The following is a 21,470-nucleotide window of genomic DNA, read 5'->3' on the forward strand; positions in this document are numbered from 1 at the left end:
CAAATTTTTGGTAAATGTAATTTTTAAATGTATTAATTGTTATATTTTTTTATACAGATTTACTACATTGTTTTAAACTATTTATTTTTAGATATTTCAATGTGTTTAAAAATATTGAAATTGTAATGTTTTTTATTTTTATTTTATATTTTTTTAATTTATATATATTTTATATAGCAGGCAATGAAATCCTATGGAAGGAAATTCAAGTTAGTGGTAAGTACGGTTAAAATTACTTTTCAGGATCAGTACTGGGCTGAAAAATGCAGCACTGAGGTCTCTCCCGATAACAGGTGAGTAAATCGGAATTCGTAGTTTGGTTAGTTTTAGAGGAATTTTTTAAAGTTCCAAAACTCCACACTTAGAAGAATTTCCAAGTGAAACCAGTCAATGTTAGCCTATGGAAGGAAATTCAAGTTACTGTAAGTATGGTTACAATTACTTTTCAGGATCCGTAGGGGGCTGAAAGATGCAGCACTGAGGTCTCTCTTGATAAAAGGTGAGTAAATTGGAATTCGTAGTTCGGCTGATTCTAGAGGAATTTTTTAAAGTTCCAAAACTCCTCATTCAGAAGAATTTCCAAAGTGAAACCTGTCAATGTTAGCCTATTGAAGGAAATTCAAGTTACTGTAAGCATGGCTACAATTACTTTTCAGGATCAGTAGTGGACTGAAAGATGCAGCACTGAGGTCTCTCTTGATAACAGGTGAGTAAATCGGAATTCGTAGTTCGGCTGATTTTAGAGGAATTTTTTAAAGTTCCAAAACTCCACACTTAGAAGAATTTCCAAGTGAAACCACTCAATGTTACCCTAAGGAAGGAAATTCAATTAGCAGGTAAGTAGTGTTATCGTTACTTTTTCTTACTCAGTGGAGTATCCTGGATCCAGCACTGGTGCATCTCCTGTAAACAGTTGAAAGAATGCGTCATACAGGTGATTTTTTCGGAATATTTGTAGTTTGTGAAAATAGACACTTAGAAACTTTTCTGGTGAAAACCAGACAATGGATTCCTAAGGAAGGAAATACAAGTTACTGGTAAGTATGGTTAGAATTACTTTTCAGGGTCAGTGCTGTGCTAAAAGAAGCAGCACTGAGGTCACTCCTGATAACAGGTGAGTAAATCGGAATTCGTAGTTCAGCTTATTTTAGAGGAATATTTGAACGTTTCAAAATTCAACATTAAGAAACTTTTCTGCTGAAAATCACACAATGGATTCCTATGGAAGGAAATACAAGTTACTGTAAGTAAGCTTAGAATTACTTTTCAGGGTCAGTGCTGGGCTAAAAGATGCCACACTGGGTTCTCTCCTGATAACAGGTGAGTAAATTGGAATACGTAGTTCGGCTGATTTTAGAGGAATATTTGTACAATGGTAAAGGAAGGGGGCTGGGCCTGAAGTGACATGTGTGCAAACACGCCCTGGGGCCCGTTTTAAGTTGCAGGATTAATTGCCCTTGAATCCTGAGGTCCCCTGGGGGCCAACTAGCCCACCAGGTACCTCCAGTATGCGTCAGGAGGCTGTGTTGCAGAGAGATGTTCATAGGCAACGCCCCTTTTTACAACACTCTGCAACACAGCTCCGTGGCACTTACTGGAGGTAGCTGGAGGGCTAGTTGGCCCCCACTTCTCTGCTTATACATGGTTTGTTTGATGTATCCACAATTGGCACAAATAATTTAACTGTCATTTTCCCTAATACAGTGCCAATTAAACTTGGTATTTAAAACCCCTTGTCAAATCTTAAACTTCCCTCTTATTACATTTAGGTCACTCCTATGGTTGGACCAAGGTAGACCATACGGCATGGTGCTATGTAAACTAAAAGGACTGACATGTGCTTTTAAGTAATGCATGTACTGGTAGTGACAAACTCCCATACTCATGTATTACTACTGAGAAGCCTAGACTGCTGCCTCCTGTGCTCTAGGTTGCCTGCTTGCTCCCTCTGACTGTCCCAGACTGTCTCCAAGGTCTAGCTGACTAACCTCCTGTTATTCAAAGACTCAGGGAGACCAAATTCTTTAACCATGCTCTTTTGTCTGGGTCATTGGTTGTGACGACAGGTGATTGCTCCAGTGAAACCAGTGCAATGAGCAGAATTGAGGCATCACTGCTGATCGGGAATAGAATCCAGTGCATTGCAGTGAGGGCCCAAAGAGCATCACCAGAATCACCACCACAGTAAAAGGATCAATGCATCCCTTCGACAAGAGTGGAAAAACCCACAGCATCGGCTAGAGATGCAGTGCAGAGACCACTGCATCACCATCACCACGGAAGGACAATAAACGCAACGCTTCGACAAGCGTGGAGAAACCCGGTGCATCGCAAACTGAGCATTGTGAAACCTACGCTCATCTTCAGAAACCAGGGCATCGCCTTCAACGTGTGGAAAAAATCAGTGCATCTCCTTGAATGTGGGACTGATACTGACTCCTTCCTTCCTTTACTGCATTCCACATCTCATGTTTGCAACCAAGGACTGAGGTTCTTTTGCTCTGCATGTCCTGCGTGGGTCCTGTAGCGGGCCTGTGCTCCTTTGCGGTTGGCCTGATTCTTGACTTTGTCCCTGTCCAGCGCAACCCATTAACTCTACAGTGGCTATTTGCTTCCAAGCCTTATTTTTGCATGTAATCTTTAAAAAAATCATATCTCGACTTCTACTTAATGGATTTTTGTCGTTTTCGTCTTGTTTTATTTATAAATTCATAATCTATTTTTCTGAACCTGTGTGGCATCTTTTTGTGGTGTTTTCATTGTTTTACTGTTATTGTATTGCTCAAATACTTAACATATTGCCCCATAAGTTAAGCCTGACTGCTCTGTGCCAAGCTTAAAATGTGTATCTGACTTACCCTGACTGGAATTGTGCATAGACAGGGTGAATACTCTTCCAACCAAAAACCCAATCTCTAACAATCACTCTGGAAATATATTTACTTCTGCCTTTGACATAAGTCAACCACTGAACCTGTAAAAATTTCAAGGATGGGAATGTGTCAGAGATGAGTTCCTGATTACCCACTGACAAATGTTCAAGTTTGTGTGCGTGCACAAACATACAGGCTATTCCCTTCCTGTAATGTTCGATCCCCAATCACCTCACACCCATGGTAGTAGATTTACTTCAATGACAAGGGCTTTACCCTCATAACAAGCATTGGTAGAGCCGATCAATCTCGCTTTGCTTCTAGCAACAACCAGGAAAATAAAACTTACAAATGCAATCATAAAGCCTGTGGGCCTTGGAGTGATGTGTGGTGCTGACAAGGGCTCCACAAAGTGTAATACTGGGTTCCATATACTATCACTCTATAACTCAGCCATGAGGCTAGTTTTCACATTATGATCGCTGCATCTTTGTGGAGCTTTCTTGGAGGGAAGAAGGCCAGAGAGCCAGTTTCCCCAAGCATGAGTTCCAGCCCTTCCAGCATCCATTTCTGTGGTGTAACATGATTGGATCTGAGCCGTTGTTAAAGGGCAACACATGCTCTCAAAGGTACAGTAAAGCTATGGCAGGGGGCACATCTTGCACAGCAAACATTAGGAGGAACATAATGACCGTTGCTTTACTACTACCTATTCCAGCTTGTTACAGAGCTCTGTTACAAGCTGGAACACTTGGTGGCAAACACCTTTTAATGCTGCATCTAACGTGCCTCTCTGAGGCTCTTCGTCTCACTTCTGTAAATGTTTATTAGATACTTTATAGATCTTGATTAATAAATGGGTAAGCAGAATTACAAGACTCAGAATGCCAAGAAAAGCCTGGACTGCATAAACGTCTCATGCATGGACCTGGAAAACTGGAGAATCCAAATAAAGAATAACATCCTTAGTGACAAGATGTTGTTTGGAAAGAGAAATATGGAAGAAGGAGGGCACTCTACAAAAAAATCATGCACAGTCACCAGGACTGGAATGTCCAAATTACCCCTTACCTCACTCGGCTTGCTGTAGTCACATGGCCATCAAACAGTGAACTGGAACTCATAATGTTCACTCTGAAGCATCACACTCCCTAGCGAATAGCCATATCCTCACCAAATTCACTTACCCCTTTCTTTTTTCATCCTTGTCCTGTTGGGTACCATTGCGTATATATTATGACAGGTGTAAAATACAATTTCCCTATGCGGCAGTGTGATTAAATAACATTCGCCATTCAAATTTTATGGACTATTGTTATTTTTGTTGAATTATGTTATATTGTATAACAGTCTAGTTAGTCCTAACATTACTGGGACCATTCTATATTGTACTACCTATCACCCAGGTCCCAGTACTATTGGGTTTTCCCTTTTTATGTTTAAATGCAGTTGTGAGAGAGCCTGGTGATTTTCAATGCAGAAGTCCAGCTGTTTGAGTAGTTGTCCGGCAAACACTTTTGGGCCACATTTAAACAACTGATAGTCCTATAGTTTAGAGGGGAATCCTGTTGACTCTTCTTGTAGTTGGGCACGATCTGGGAGACCTTCCAGCTGGCAGAGTACTTGCCCCCTACAAGAATTAATTTAAATAAAGAGCCCAGGCACAGATGTCAGCCAAATAATGATCACCAGGGGTGTCATTAGGCCAAGCTGCTTTATCAGGTTTAATAACTTTGATTGCCTAAAAATAATCCCTCAGCTCTATCACTAGAGGGTCCGTGATGTGGGGGATTGAGCCATGGTGCTGGGCAACTTCAGCAGCAGGAAGTCTCTGTTGTGACCTGTAGAGCTCTGTGAAATGGGCATGCCATACCACCGGGGAGATTGTGTCTGTTGTAAGCCCCAAGAGAACTAATTTCCATTAGCTACCAGTTTCCCAAAATCTTTTGGTATCTTTTGCCACAACTGCCTCATAAATATCTTCCAACAATTTGGATTCCCAATATCTGGCTTCTTTTGCTTGAATCAACTTATACTCATTTCTTTTGAGTTTTATCAATGATGTATCGCCAGTGGATAAGCCCTGTTGGAGTTAATTTGTTTCCAACTACAGGCTTTGTTATGCCATAAGCATTTTGGTTTGAAGTGAACCCAATTAGGCCTAGATTTACCTCTAAAGCATTTGTCTAAGGTATCAAAAAAATACTTTTTTATTTCAGTTATTTTATAGAACCAAAAGAGATCCCTGGTCTGAGATAGATTTAGTATGTCTCACTTATCCATGGCTTCTTTAAGGGACAGGTTCATGCAATCTCCTGCGCACTAGCCCTGATCTATTCGTCCCCATCCAATCCTGCACCTATCGTTAGATGGCATTAAATTATATCCTCTTCATTTATAGTGGTTTGATTGCCAAAATCCCAAGGCTCCAATATCGCGTTAAAGTCACCCTAAAAAATTACACTGTCATGGGAATCGAAGGCGGCCCTGTGAAGTGCAAGGTCCCACATCACCTCTTGCCCCTCCCCTGGCCATCCTATTCTATACATAATACAGGCGAGAGGTCCAAGCATCAGAACCAGTGAGGGATATACCTATAATATCAAATGATGTTATAGCAAGCGGCGTATTTTAGTATTAATAGTTAACTTGGCCCAAATAAGAACGCTGCCAGATGGATGGTCCTTACCATTGCTACAGGCTGGTATTGGGTAGGTTGTGTAACCTGATCCAAGAGGTGGATCAATAGGCTAAGTTTCTTGGAAGAAACATAGATCAATGTGTTCAATAAAGTTTGCCCAAGACAGGTCACCCAGCTTACCCTTGATTCCTGCAATATTCCTTGAAAGCACATTAAAAAAGGGAGAAATACAGGGAATGGGATCAGGGGCAATGAGCACAGGGTCAGAGTGGACAGGTACAGATGGGGCTGCCGCGGACGGTAGTGGGAGTACCAGCCGGGCGGTGATGTGGGGAGGGGGAGGAGCAGGGTGGGGGGTAGTAATGTATGGATTCCAGACCCTAACAGGTAAGTAAACATATTAATAAATAAAACAAATTTCGTTGCGCGCACTGCATCACCAAATGCGATGCAGTGCGCGCAATGAAAATCGTTTTATTCATTTATATGTTTACTTAGCCTGTAAAGGTCCGGAATTCATACATTACTACCCCCCACCCTGCCCCTCCCCCTCCCCACTTCACCGCCCGGCCGGTACACCTCAAAGCAGTGGTCTCTACAATTGTCTCCAGTAGTTATAGGTGGCTCGGCCAGTCAGTCAATCATTGTTGTTACCAGTTTCTCATCCTGGCTGGACTGAACAGCTCAGTTCAGTTCAGTTAGTTTTTATTTCGACAATTAAAAATTATCATAAAAATACATAGTAACAATACATTATAACAATACATTTACCCCTACAGTATCATTAAATTACATTTCTGAACTTTACAGTAGTATTTAAAAACAATTGGATAAAATTAAGCACCAGCAGCAGGACATATAAAAGGGTAGACCGGAGTTCAAGTTCACAGTTAGATCAAGTTCTTGTGTTTCTCAGTCTAACCATTACTTTTAAAAAACTTGAGATGGCACACAGGGTATACATATCATTTGCTTTCTGTAAGTATAGCAGGGCTACTTTCGCATGACGCAATTTCTGTTTTCTAAGGATGTGGACCAGGAATCGGCTCCTAGGGAGTTGATAAAATGAACATAAAAGTACAAAGTGAAGGGTGTCCTGTGGAGACCTATTGTCGCAGCCACAGGCACCCTTCTGCTCAATCGTTGTGGTAAAACCAGATGGATAGGTTAAAATATTAGGTAAAAGATTGAGCCTAAAACGACACATTAAAAATCTCGCCTGTTGGTTATGCATCAGGAACAAATAAGGCTCCATGCCCAGCCCATTGGCTACTAACCTATATGCAATTACTGACGTCTTGGCTTTTGCCGCATTTGCTCTGGATGTTTCAAACTTTTCTAGAAGCAATTTCCTAATAGTAAATTTACAATTGTTCGTAATTTGTGACAGGTCAAAAAACACATGAGACTGGTCAATATTTATCAGAGTATTTTTAACATATCTTAACCAGGGGATTTGCATTACATTGTCCCTTTGCAAGCAGTCTTTGACGAGTTCCCTGCTCAGTTCAGCCTCTGGGTTAGTCCATATTCTGATCCATGCCATAATTGGCCTAATCTTCACTTGATCCGAGATATATTGGGTCCCCAGTTCTGAATGGGCAATATCAGCGGCGGTGGAAGGTGGGGTTTTAAGAATTCTAGGAAGAAACTTGTCTTCTTCGAATTGCAGCTTTTTCACGTCCCTGAATCCCCACACCTCTGCACCATATAGTGCCTTTGGCATAGTAACTGATCTGTACAGGGTCATTATTTGTTCCGGGCACCAGCGACCCAGTCTGTGCGCAAAACTTAGATTTGCCCCATTAGAAGACACCAGTTTGGAGCAATGTTCCTCCACCAATGGTTTAAAATGCATATCACCGTCCAGCAAGAGGCCCAGATAGGGGAAGGTCTTAACTGTTTCCAACGTGTGTGTCCCTATTTTAAACACAGGCTTCTTGACTGGTTTCTTGCCGGCCACCATAACAAATGATTTTTTTAAATTTACCGACAGATCCAGGTCGGCCATAAACTTCACAAAGCCATTCACCAGATGTTGTAGGCTGTTCGGTGTACGGACCAAGAGGACCGCGTCGTCCGCATATAATAGTACTTGGATCTGACGCGACCCTACTCTCGGGCAGTCCAGGTGAGGAAATAGAAATTTTATATGACCAATGTGTCCCCTGCATGTACCCCACGTTTAGTGTATGTTCATGTCACTCATGCACTTTTCCTCTCATGCCAGTAATAATAATGCCTCTGCATTTCCGTCCAACATTAGAATGTCAGTTACCAAACCTTCATTGAAAGAAACGTTAATTCTGCACTGAGGCATATGTTGCCAATGTATTTGCATGGTGCACGTTTAAAAGTCGAGATGAACCGGTTTTGTGGCTCAGCCGAGCCAGGACCCGAATTCAGACTCCATGCCTCCCAGACACTCTGAAAGCTGCAGTTTAGCTTAGCTATGTATCCCTGACCTCTCGCATACTTCCTGCTCAGCCGAGAGGTGCCCAGCCCGGCCTGCCAAGACAGTATTATGCTTACAGTTATCTGCTTTTGCTCCACAGAAACACATTCCTGCTTAGTGAAGAAGGTAAACATAACCGCCTGCAGAAGATAGGGCCCAGCCTTTCTGTCTCCGTTCAAGTGATTTACAGAGCTCGCATCCATAGAAAGCCCATGGCCCCCACGCAATGCACGAAGAAATATATGCACACACTGGCTCTTAGTGATGAGCAACCTTTGCTCGAGCGACCTTTACTTCAGATAATACATCCTCCAAACTCAAGATATCAGATAATACCAGTCGTGCAGGTCGCCCTGACACTCAAGGCCTCTCTACTAGATCGAAAGTCAGCTTCCCCCAGTTACACGTCAATTGCACGTCACGACCAAGTTACGCACATAAGTAGGGTAAAGGTTCCAGCTGCCCATGCAGACCCCCTCCATGTATCCACCCACCTATGACACACCTATGACTCCTCAAGTGAACGCCCCCGTGTACGCCTTCTCACACGCCCTTTTGCACGCCCATGTGCTCTTATCTTTCTCCTTCGCTTGCTCCGCCTTCTCTATGCAATGTAATGTATGTTTAAAGTATAAATATTGTACTCTGTGAATAAAGTTCAGATGACGATCCTTCCTGAACCTTAGTGGTGACGGAACCCGATTCTCCCTTAACTCGAGTTACTGAAATAAAGCCCTTTTGAATCGGACACCACGGACTCTGCCTCTCATTATACGCATGACCCATTGTCTAAGTATAGAAATTCCGACAGGGTAATATTTTATTTACCGCATAATCTGGCGCCCGAATAGGCACAAGTCCCCTTCCCCACGCGCCGGTAATGTAGGTCCAGCCCTTGCCCCCTTCTACAGCCGTGACGGACTTCAAAGTGTACACGACAGCGGGACTTCCTGCTTACTCCCTCAGGCCCACGGAGGAGACGGACTGCGACCAGGCATCCACATGAGGCGGTGAGGATTGCGGATCATCCCAACTAGAGCCCAAGCCGTGAGAGAGCAAGGTCCGAGGTATCCAGAGGCCCACCTGTTCCGAGGCGCATGCGCAGCACCGCAGTCACGCAGTATCGAGTTTCCGAGGCCTTCAAGTTCTGCTTCCCGGTGAGTACCGTTATTGGGAATGCATAAAGAATAACGTTTCAAAACGGGTTCATTTATTTGAGCTCGGTAAAGACGTGTCTGGTCACACAGGCACGGTAAAGACGCGTTCATTTCGGTGGACACGGTAAAGACGTGTCTCTTTATGAGACCGGTATGGTTGTACTGTATTCCAGTGCATAAAGTTAACGGTTTTCAAGTTCATGTTCTCCCCCATGTATCAGTTAAAATGTATCTGTTTTTGATGTTTTAGTGTTGTAGTGTGAATGGTTGTTTTCAGTCTATTTTTGTGTATATTCCATTGTTTGTTAAGTTCGTTCCAATATGCCACTGTTTTCGAAATTACGTCAGATAGGGACCAGGAAAGGGATACTCGAAGAGTCAGTTCCCGTCCCGCCTAGAGACACACCTGGTTATTTTATGTACCAGAAACACGGGCTAGATGCCATATTGTTTTTAGACTTGTGGGTAGATTACACGAAGGATTTAGAGGAGAAGTACAGATGGCCTGCTTCAGGAACATGGGATTCTGAATGCATTATGAAAGCAGAGGAAGCGCTATGGAAAAGGAAAGTAAGACCGTCCCAGAAAGATGCCATTGAGTTATGGCATAAAGAAGCGCATAGGAAAGCAAAAAAAGAATTCCACCAAGCAGAGAGAAGTAAACAAGCAGCGGAAAAAGCCAGAGAAAAAGAACTGCGGGATGAGGGGGAACGGGTCAAGGCAGAACAAGCTGATAGAGAAAGAAATGCCCTTGTTGCGGGTATTTATCCCGTCCTTACAGAAGAACTAGCTAAAGTGGCCCCCTCAGAAAAAAGAAGTAGGTCGCATACACCACCACCTGTACCCTTTAGAGTACGTAGACAGAAGCCGACAGCCTCTGAGGCTTTTATTTCCTCCTATCTAGAAGAGCCCGCACCGGACTATGTAAACGCAGAATTCCCTCCTCCCCACGGTTTCCCTCGGCCCCCATCACAGGATCAGCTTCTACAGATGCAGCTTCCGCAGGCCGTGAAAGACGACGTAGGTCAAGGGGCAGTGGGAGGGGGGCCACCGACAACGCCACGAACACCGACAACGACACGAACACTGCTAGGGTTAGGGCTACCACGAACGCCACAAATGACATCAACACCATTTAAGCATACACGTTGTATATACGATCCAGTACCAGGCGAGGGTGCAATGCTTGTGTATTCACTAAGATTAAGACATGCTGCCGACTATCTGATCACATTACCAGGCATGAAGGAACACCTAGATAAAATATATCATTTTATTAGAACGGGGGAGGGACCCGTCTGTATAGAGGAGGCCATGGAACAAAGAAAGGTGGAGGATAAAAGCATGATTTTACGTTTTTTGATTAACTGTCTGATCAGGGAACAAGACCAACCAGACATTGAAGTAAAGAAAGGTCTGACTGATTGGAGTGACAACATAGCTGCCGGTCGGCATGATAAACAGGGACAGACAGAATGTATGTACAAGAAAATACGAAAAGAGATCTTAGAAATACACAGGAAAGAGTCTGACGGGAAATATGAGTCACCACTGGAAGATGTTGAGCACGAAACTGAGGAAATGGACAAAATAAATTACGTAGGCAAAGCACGACAGTTTGACAGGCCCAAATGTCTCGACTACCGCAAACAAGGACATTCTATAAAAGAAAGATATTCCCTTGAAAATCTTTTCCAAGCTACTGAAAAAGCACTGAAACGACGGGTAGAGAGCGAGATACCACACACCCCACACGAACAGGAATTAGTCCGGTCAGCCGTCCAATGGGTGTCCAATTCTAACATATATAGCAGTGATATAGTGGCCCAAACTTTCTTGAGCCTTCCGCCGAACGAACAGCGTTTGGCTGGTATTTACATGGTTCAACATTTGATAACGTTGTACGAGAATCAATATTCTGATCCCGGTCCCTTGTATAAATTACTGGATTATATACTTCTAGAAAGATGGACAGACCTAGGTACTGAATTAATTAATGTCATTCTGGATCAACGACATAAGTACTTGACTTCTCTGACCACATGCATGATTCTCGCCCCACACCACGACAGAAAGAACTTACACATAGACAGACAGAACCCCCTACGAGAGGTACATCCCGTCAAAAATACAGCGGGTGAGCTTCAACGAGTGTTTGTTTACACACCCTTAACGAAATTAGAAATACTGGAAATGAAAAAGATGTTGCCCTGCCATGATAAAGACCCGGGGGGGTTTCACCAAGAATTAAAAGACATTCTCCGCATAGGGGATTACACGTATGCTGACATTATAAAATTATTGAAAGTACTGTTGCCTGCTGGTATTTATGAAAAGCTTAAGGAAAAAGACTGGGAGGTGGGAGAGAAAAAGTTAAGTTGGGCAGAATTGGAAGCAGAGGATAAAGGCCGACACCCTGGTGTTGGTCTTGGGGACAAAGCTAAAGCACTACCTGAACTCCTGATACAGGTTTTGCCGAGACTATTGATTACTAAAAAGGAAGATTGGGATGCTATTTCAGCCTGTAAACAGAAACAAGACGAGGACACAAGTGATTTTTATTCTAGATTCGAGAAATGTTTTTCTATTAATAGTGGTCTTAAGCCCAGTAGCGAGTCATATCCACATCTTTTTGTGAGCAAATTAGTAGAGAATTCCTTACCCCCGATCAAGAATAGAGTACTGAAGGTTGAGAGTACCTGGCAAGCGAATAGCCCTTCCCAAATGTTGCAAAGGCTACAATACCACCAGAACCGAATTAGAGAGGAACAGGATCATGAAAAGAGACGCATGAAAGATACGAAAATGAAAGTGCTGGTTGCACAATCGGTACCAGCTAATGCGAATAAAAAGGGCACGACACTTGTTAATGGGAACTGTAATTATTGCAAACAGCCAGGTCATTTTGTAAAAGATTGTGCCGTCCTAAAACACAATATAGCTACAGGCAAGACAAAAGAGCGACCACATCCTCCTAGACAGAATAGCACCCCACAGAACACGCAACAGACAGTAGCAAATCTTCCACCCCCACCACCACCTGCCACGCAACAAATGTACCAGTACACACAGTCGGACTATCCAGAATACCAACAGTTCTCATGAAACAGCCTAGAGAGGGAAGTTGGCTTGCCCCTTATTTAGGTTCCTGTACATCAAGAGGGTCCCTATGTACATAGTCGTGTATTGGGAAAAGACAGAAAATTTCTGATTGACACAGGGGCGAGCAGAACTACCATCAGCCATGACGAGGTTCCAGGGGCACCCCTTTCAGGCTCACAGAATGTTTCCCTGGGATTTTCAGGAAAGCCTATTGTCAACGAAGTGTCGAAACCAGTTTCCCTAGGGGTCGGTCCATTGTCACGTACCACAGACTTGTTACTTACTAAGTCATGTCCAGAGAATTTGCTTGGTATAAAGACATTGAAAGAACTAGGAGCAGTTATATGGTGTTCTCCGGAGGGAGTACGACTATTCTTGCGTGATTTTAAAGGACATTATGTGTTGAAAGATTTTGACCACAGACTCCGGAATGTACCACAGCACTTATGGGCACAAGGTCCGACTGACGTAGGTTACATGCACATTACACCACACCGTGTCACACTCAAAACAGGAGTAGTACTACCACGAATCCGACAATACAAGTTACCACCTGATGCCGTAGTAGCCTTACTGAAAATTGTTGACAAACTCATTGCACAAGGGGTGGTAGTAGAGACTGACTCGAATATATGTAATTCACCTGTCATCCCTATTCTTAAACGAACAGACCCTAATGCACCACCAGTTTACAGACTAGTGGTTGACCTTCGAGAACTGAACAAGTGTGTAGTTCCTCAATACCCAGTGGTCCCAGACATTTCTTCATTACTGACTGCAATTGATTCCGAGGCGACGTTCTTTACTGTAATTGACCTAAAGAACGCCTTTTTCAGTGTCCCAATTTATCCAGATAGCCAATACCTTTTCGGATTCAGTTTAAATGGACGCAGCTTTAAATTTACGAGACCTCCCCAAGGTTTTACAGAGAGTCCTAGCATTTACAGCCAAGCATTAAAAAGACAACTGGACAGTATTCACATGCCTGCTAACACTGCACTGCTCCAGTATGTAGACGACATCCTAATCACAGCACGATCAGAACCAGACTGCGAACATGCATCACTGACAGTTTTACACTTCTTGGCAGAAAAGGGGCACAAAGTGTCCCCTTCGAAGTTGCAATTCTGTGTACAGCAAGTGGTGTACCTTGGACACTTGCTGTCCAAGAGGGGTAGACAGCTGACACAAGAACGTATTCAGTTAATTGCTAGCCTTTCACAGCCCAAGACACAAAAGGAAGTACGGGCCTTCATTGGCCTCACTTCATACTGCAGACAATGGATTCCCCAGTATGCCTATCTAGCCAAGCCACTCATACAGTTGACAACACAGGAGGCAGCGTCTTCGACTGTCCTCCCTTGGACACAAGAACATACCCTGGCATTTGAAGAACTGAAAAAAGCCTTATGTCAAGCACCAGTTTTAGCGACTCCTTGTTACAGCAAACCTTTTACGCTTTTTGTCACTGAACGAGATGTAACAGCATTGTCTGTTCTTACACAAGATCAAGCCGGAAAACACAAGCCTTGTGCTTATTTTTCTAGTACAATGGATCCAGTGGCCCAGGCTCTGCCTGCGTGCCTGAAATCAGTTGCAGCAACAGCCCTAGCTATAAGACAGAGTGACTCCATAGTGTTAGGACACCCCCTGACAGTCCAGGTACCACATGCAGTGGAGGTTCTCTTGAATAGGACACAGACACAGCACTTGACTATAGCGAGACTGACAGGATATGAACTGACGTTATTTCAGCCACACATAGAGATTAGACGATGCAATATTCTCAACCCTGCTACACTCTTGCCCTCAAGCACAGTAGACACTGCACCACATGACTGTGTGGAAGTAATATATATAGTGACGAAACCAAGACAAGACCTGACAGACATTGCCCTGCCCGACCCTGACCTGACACTCTATGTAGATGGTTCATGCATGAGAACAAGCATAGGAGAGCTAGTGGCCGCATATGCCGTGACCACTGATACTGAAGTCATAGAGACACAAAGAATAGACACACTGTCAGCACAAGCAGCAGAGCTTATCGCTCTGACACAAGCCTGCATACAAGCCAAGAACTTGAAAGTAAACATATATACAGACTCACAGTATGCTTTCGGGGTTGTTCATGACTTCGGAGTGTTATGGAGGGAGAGAGGTTTCCTGACCGCTCATGGGGCTAAAATTCAGCACGGTCCCCTTATTCAGGCTCTGTTAGAAGCAATACATTTGCCTGCAGCAATAGCTATCATGAAATGCAAAGCACACACGAAAGTTACAGACACCATTTCCTGGGGTAACGACCTGGCAGACCGAACAGCTAAACTTACAGCCCAGACACCAACAGACACGACAAAGACAGAGGTACCATTACTGACTAAAAGCATGACAGTCAGGGATCCTTCACAAGATGTACTCGACATACAGACACATGCCACTCCAGATGAAATAAAGAAATGGACTGAACAAGGAGGGGTCCAGACTGACCAGGGTTGGATGACGAAAGGCAAAGCTACATGGTTTCTCCCAGCCTCTATGGTACAAGTCATCATAAACACAGCACATAGTCCAGCACACTTAGGAGAAAAGGCAATGCTAGACAGTCTACAGAATATCTGGTTCAACAAGCACCTGCGTGCAGCAGCGAAACAGAAAGTACGTACCTGTATGATCTGTTGCCAGTTCAATCCAGGCAAAGGTATTCCGGTGGAACAAGGTGGATTTCATCCTCCTGACCATCCTTTTGAAGTCCTCCAGATGGATTATATCCAGATGGACAGATGAAGAGGTTATAAGTACGTCCTAGTAGTTGTATGTGCACTATCTAGATGGACAGAAGCGTACCCAGTCCCAGATTATACTGCTGTGACCACCGCCAGGCAATTGGTACAAGAGTTTTTCCCACGGTACGGATTGCCCCGTGTCGTGTACTCAGACAACGGTCAGCCATTTTCCTCTGAGGTAATGAAACAAGTGTCCCTTCTGTTAGGATACCAGTGGAAGTTTCATTGTGTACGACACCCAGAAGCAGCTGGACTTGTCGAGCGCCACAATCAGACACTTAAGACGAAATTAGCGAAAGTCTGTGCCGAAAAAGGCGTGGATTGGATGGTAGCCATGCCGGTTGCCCTCTTTTACATGCGTATGGTAGCTCATTCCAGAACAGGCCTATCTCTGTATGAAGTGGTTTTTGGTAGACCACCGAATATGTGGGGTACGCCTATGCCTAAGAAAATAACTGATGTTGACAGTAATATGCTGACAGATTACCTGGCTTCCTTGATGTCTGCACTACTCTCTTGTCGTTCACAGGTTGCCGCCGCTTTCCCCGACAACACCCAAGTCAAAGAGCATACCATCATCCCTGGTGACCTAGTCTACATTCGGAACTTTGATCGATCAAGCCCCCTTGAGCCGCGCTGGAAAAAAACGAAACTAGTTCTGCTTACCACGAGGACTGCCGTCAAGATCGAGGGACGCAAAGGCTGGCTTCACACCCAGCACTGTAAGAAATTCTTTGGAGATTCCGGAACTTTGATCAAAACCAAAGACTGCCCCGATAGTACGGACTGTAAGCCCCCTTTGCTAGAAAAGACCCCGCAACAGGACTATAGGTCCAAATTACGATCTAGTAAGTCAGACAGCGTTTAATTGTTTAAGTCCACTAGGTGGTGAATCGGTGAGACAGGTTCCTAACATGTATAAGATCGTAGACCAGAATATCAAAAAGAGCAAGATGAGAGAGAAATATTGCAAGATATTACGCAGTAGATGTATAGTAACTTTGATTTTTATGTTTCTTCTAAGTATAACGATTATATGTATCAGCTAGGCACTACATGTTTTCTTTCCTCCTATCGCCTCACATATACACTCTTCCTTTAATAGCACCACAGAGCACACATTCAGTGATCTGCCACCCCATGAACTGTCATATCGACTAGCCCTGCGCAACAATACTTTTATTCGGATGTTGCACCATTCTCATCAGACCAGCAATGTAACAGATTGCTGGGTATGTGGCCGACTCCCACCTTATCAGAAAACGAAGGGAGTTCTGCCCCTTTTTCCTTTTCCGTTCTCGCACAATGGTTCGTGCGGAGCATGGTTTGCTTTAATCTCATCACTAGACAGAAAGTCCACAGTTTCCCAGGGCGATTGGATATGGGGAGATTTGAATAAAGTAATGAATGAGGCATGTTTTCCAGACGAAGACGGTCTTCCCCAAAGGAAAGGGACCGATCTAGAAAATGAAGTGTACGCACAAGGAAATGCTTCCCTTAACTTTATGATTCTGAATGTTCAGCTGGAGCAAAATACAGGTCCACCGTTCATATCAGTCCTACCAGTAAAGGGTGAATTGTGCGTTAGAAAGAAAGGATCAGTACATTTAGGACACAGTGAATGTAATACTGTAGTCGAGTTCAATGATAAAGGAAAGTCTACTTTCAAAGCTTCCCGCCATTCCTATTTCATTTGCGGTCAGACAGCCTATGTACGTCTGCCCTTAGACTGGGGTGAGACATGTTATATAGCGTTCCTGCTGCCACCTGTCTTTCTAGCCCCATCCCATTATCATCGAGATTCACGACTAGTGCATGTTAGAAACAGGAGGGAGACCGATTCCCCAGTGATTGATCAGACTGAGACAGCTTGGGAGCAATATACAGATTTCAATAGAGGATTCTTTTTCTTCATAGGTCCCGTCCAAAACAGTAAACTCATACGCAGGTTAACGAGAACTCTCGAAGCAGTTGTAAATGAAACTGCATCTGCCCTGGCGAACTTGACCGAGGAGCAGTCTGCCATGCGACTTGTTGTTCTTCAGAATCGTCTTGTTCTTGACGTCATCCTGGCAGATAGGGGCAGGGCTTGTAGAGTGATCGGCTCCAGTTGTTGCGTGTTTATTCCTAATAACGCGCCATCCGCGTATGCAGCAATAACAAGACTCCACAAGATAGCTCACGAGATACATCAAAACCCAGGCACATGGACTTGGTCCGGTTGGCTCTGGAGTGTAATATCAGCATGGGGATGGAAAGTGTTGTCTTTCCCAGGAATGATACTACTTATGATATTTAGCTGCTGTCTCAGTCTGCAATGTGGCCCGGCGATTTGCGGCTTGTGTGCCACTGCCTGTATACCCCATCCACATATACCAAAGAAAAAAGACGAACAAATGATGCTGTATGATCAGATATACGGTCTCATGAATATAGATGTGTCCTGAAGGGCACAGTAGGGGACAAGGAGGAAATGAGGAAATAGAAATTGTATATGACCAATGTGTCCCCTGCATGTACCCCACGTTTAGTGTATGTTCATGTCACTCATGCACTTTTCCTCTCATGCCAGTAATAATAATGCCTCTGCATTTCTGTCCAACATTAGAATGTCAGTTACCAAACCTTCCATGAAAGAAACGTTAATTCTGCACTGAGGCCTATGTTGCCAATGTATTTGCATGGTGCATGTTTAAAAGTCGAGATGAACCCGTTTTGTGGCTCAGCCGAGCCAGGACCCGAATTCAGGCTCCATGCCTCCCAGACACTCTGAAAGCTGCGGTTTAGCTTAGCTATGTATCCCTGACCTCTCGCATACTTCCTGCTCAGCCGAGAGGTGCCCAGCCCGGCCTGCCAAGACAGTATTATGCTTACAGTTATCTGCTTTTGCTCCACAGAAACACATTCCTGCTTAGTGAAGAAGGCAAACATAACCGCCTGCAGAAGATAGGGCCTAGCCTTTCTGTCTCCATTCAAGTGATTTACAGAGCTCGCATCCATAGAAAGCCCATGGCCCCCACGCAATGCACGAAGAAATATATGCACACACTGGCTCTTAGTGATGAGCAACCCATGCTCGAGCGACCTTTACTTCAGATAATACATCCTCCAAACTCAAGATATCAGATAATACCAGTCGTGCAGGTCGCCCTGACACTCAAGGCCTCTCTACTAGAGCGAAAGTCAGCTCCCCCCTGCTTCCCCCAGTTACACGTCAATTGCACGTCACGACCAAGTTACGCACACAAGTAGGGTAAAGGTTCCAGCTGCCCATGCAGACCCCCTCCATGTATCCACCCACCTATGACACACCTATGACTCCTCAAGTGAACGCCCCCGTGTACGCCTTCTCACACGCCCTTTTACACGCCCATGTGCTCTTATCTTTCTCCTTCACTTGCTCCGCCTTCTCTATGCAATGTAATGTATGTTTAAAGTATAAATATTGTACTCCGTGAATAAAGTTCAGATGACGATCCTTCCTGAACCTTAGTGGTGACGGAACCCGATTCTCCCTTAACTCGAGTTACTGAAATAAAGCCCTTTTGAATCGGACACCACGGACTCTGCCTCTCATTATACGCATGACCCATTGTCTAAGTATAGAAATTCCGACAGGGTAATATTTTATTTACCACACAGGGCAAGGGAAGTGAGATTTTTTTCTAGACCATTGATATATAATGAAAAGAAAAAAGGCGCAAGGATGCATCCTTGCCTTACGCCTCCTGAACAGGGGAAAGGCTCAGTTCGCCCCCCCTTTGTGCTGAAACGCACCCTGGCCGTAGTGTTCCAGTGGAGCTCTTTTAAGATGTTTATGAGCTCCACCTCCATTCCCATATTATACATCATGGCCCATAGTTTGCTTCTGTTAACATTGTCAAAAGCGGCAGCCAAGTCCATAAACCCCATAAAAACCGTGCCACTACTAGTTTTGGTGTATTTGGCCGTTAACAAATACAGGTTCAAACACTGATCACTAGTAGATCTGCCCATTCTGAAGCCATACTGGGTATCCGCTATGGTATGATGTTCCTCCGTCCAGTCCAATAATCGATACAAAATCACCCGCCCTAATATTTTCGCAGAGACATCGATTAGAGAAATCGGCCTATAGCATTTAGGATCTTCTCTGCTCCCTTTCTTAAAAATAGGCACAATCAGTGCGGTGGACCAAGGACGTGGTAGGCGAGACCTAATGGCTGCATTAAGGACCATTGTTAAAATTGGTGCCCAGAGATCTATATTGCTTCTATACAGATCTGGGGGTGTTCCATCAGGTCCTGGTGCTTTATTGGGGGTGAGACCTTGGATCGCCGTTTTTAGCTCTTCCACAGTGAAAATTGCTTCTACACTCCTGTCTCCTTCCCAATCTCCCTCCTGCACACCCGTGTTAGTGTTATTATACAGGCCCTCAAAGTGAGTAACCCATTGGTCTGGAAGGATACTAGAGGTAATGGTTGGTGCTGTGTTGTCCTGGAAACACAGGCTATTCACAATTCTCCAGAATTCAGAGTAATCCCTGTTTTCACCTGCCTCTCTTAAATCCGCCCACACTTGTGCCTGCAGTGCTGATTTCCTTTCCCTCAAACTAGACTTATAGATTTGTCTATAGTTGGCTACTATTGCGATGTTCCTTGGTTTGCATTTGAGGGCTTTTTTTAGATTCCTCAATGCTTTAGAACAATTGGTGTCAAACCAACGTGGGTGATTCATTGATGTCTTAGCAGGACCTTTCGCTTCCAGTAGTTTATCTGCTAGTTTTGTTAGGGATTCAAACGCTGCTACTACCTCTGAGCCTTCTATTTGGGGGTTCAGGCATTCTTCTACATATTTTCCCCCTTTTTGAATTAGGGCTTTGTAGAATTCCTGGGGATTTATTTTTGTCCATTTAAGTTGCCTCCCCTGGTCTACCGGTTGCAATCTGCCATCCCTTTTTTTGATCTTTCTCCTGTAAGTGATGTACCTTAATTCTACCACTAGTGGATTGTGGTCACTGAAGGGGCTCCACTTTGTTATAACCTTTGTAATTCGGGGTGTCGCAAAAGCTGATATAAGTATATAATCGATTGTTGATGAACAGCCTCTACCCTTGAATGTAGGGACATGCGTACCCCCCCTCCCTTGTGCTACCATATCCATAGTGTGTACTAATGAGTAAGTATCTATTACTGTAGATAGTGTTGTGCCTACCTGAGTGTGCTCAAAATGCGGCCCTTTTTTTAGAGGACAAGCGTCCCAATCTGTTGATGTAGTGGGAAGATTTGGGCAAAGGTGGGGGTTAAAATCACCCATCAATAGTATAATTGGGCTCTCCACTTCTTTTCTCTGCTCGACCTCTTCCCTTAATCTATCATTTAGCTCCAATACGGCAGCATTCTCCCCTTGTGAGGGCCCTGGATTATAGATATTAAAAAGTTCTAATTTCTGTCCTCTGCTTTGGAGTGTTACTGCCTGAAGGGTGTACGACGTCCATGATGGCACTGACCATTTCCCTTCTATGGTTAAGTCAACATAGATAGATAATCCTCCTTTCGCTCTCCCTGCTCTGCTTTCCTGTGCTGGGACTGCAAAGCACTTATAACCCTCTATCTGATACAGTGCCGGGTTCAGTGCCCATGTCTCTTGAAAGGCAAGTATCTGATAGCCACAAAGTTCCTTTCTCCAGTCTAGATTTTCAAATTTGGCAGCTAGCTGGACTGAACACTTTCTCTCAAGGTCTGCAGGAGGGTTGAGTTTGAATGTGGTTGTTGGTCACACTATCTGGTGATGACACAGCTTGCAGGAGGTGTGGGGCAATTTCGGACCATTTGGTTTCTTGTGCCGTTTTTTCATTAATAAGTGTTATATAAGTGGAACTTGAGGCATGTTGGGAGGTTTTGGAGAATGGTAATCCCGCTGCCAATCTGAACTCTTCGAGTTGCAGGGTTAGTATCGCTAGTTGAGACTTTAGGTCAGAGACCTCAGTCTAGAGGCTGCAGATCATTTTGAGTGCTTTGCTACCTTCTGTACCCCAATACATATTTGAATCACAAATTATTGAGTCTGTGAAAAGAATTTAGAGAGAGGGCAGAACTATTAACCCCACACAGTTCAATTATATCTTTGGAGGTTCCAGATCGAGGGGTGGAGAAGCCAGAGGTGTAAATCTATTAACTCATACTATAAGAGGTGATAATGATATAGGTAATTTCTCAGCAGTATGAGATGTAGGCGAGGATGAGGGAAGAGCCAGCCAATAAAGATTTAGAGGGAGACAAATTGTATCTCCAGGCATGTGTTTGAGGACAGTTGTCCTTCTTTTGTAGAGAACAACACATTCTTTTGGGGTTGCTGGAAATGCTGCCCAAAGACTTCTCCAGTTTCTGTGCCACTGTAAGTGTTATCAGTCACTGCATTTACCATGATGCGCTGGAGCAAACTGAGTGCTGGGTGTGAGGCATTGTGCTCCCTCCC

This window comes from Lissotriton vulgaris, unplaced genomic scaffold, assembly GCF_964263255.1.
Source record: "Lissotriton vulgaris unplaced genomic scaffold, aLisVul1.2 SCAFFOLD_1216, whole genome shotgun sequence".
In the NCBI taxonomy this organism is placed as follows: domain Eukaryota; kingdom Metazoa; phylum Chordata; class Amphibia; order Caudata; family Salamandridae; genus Lissotriton; species Lissotriton vulgaris.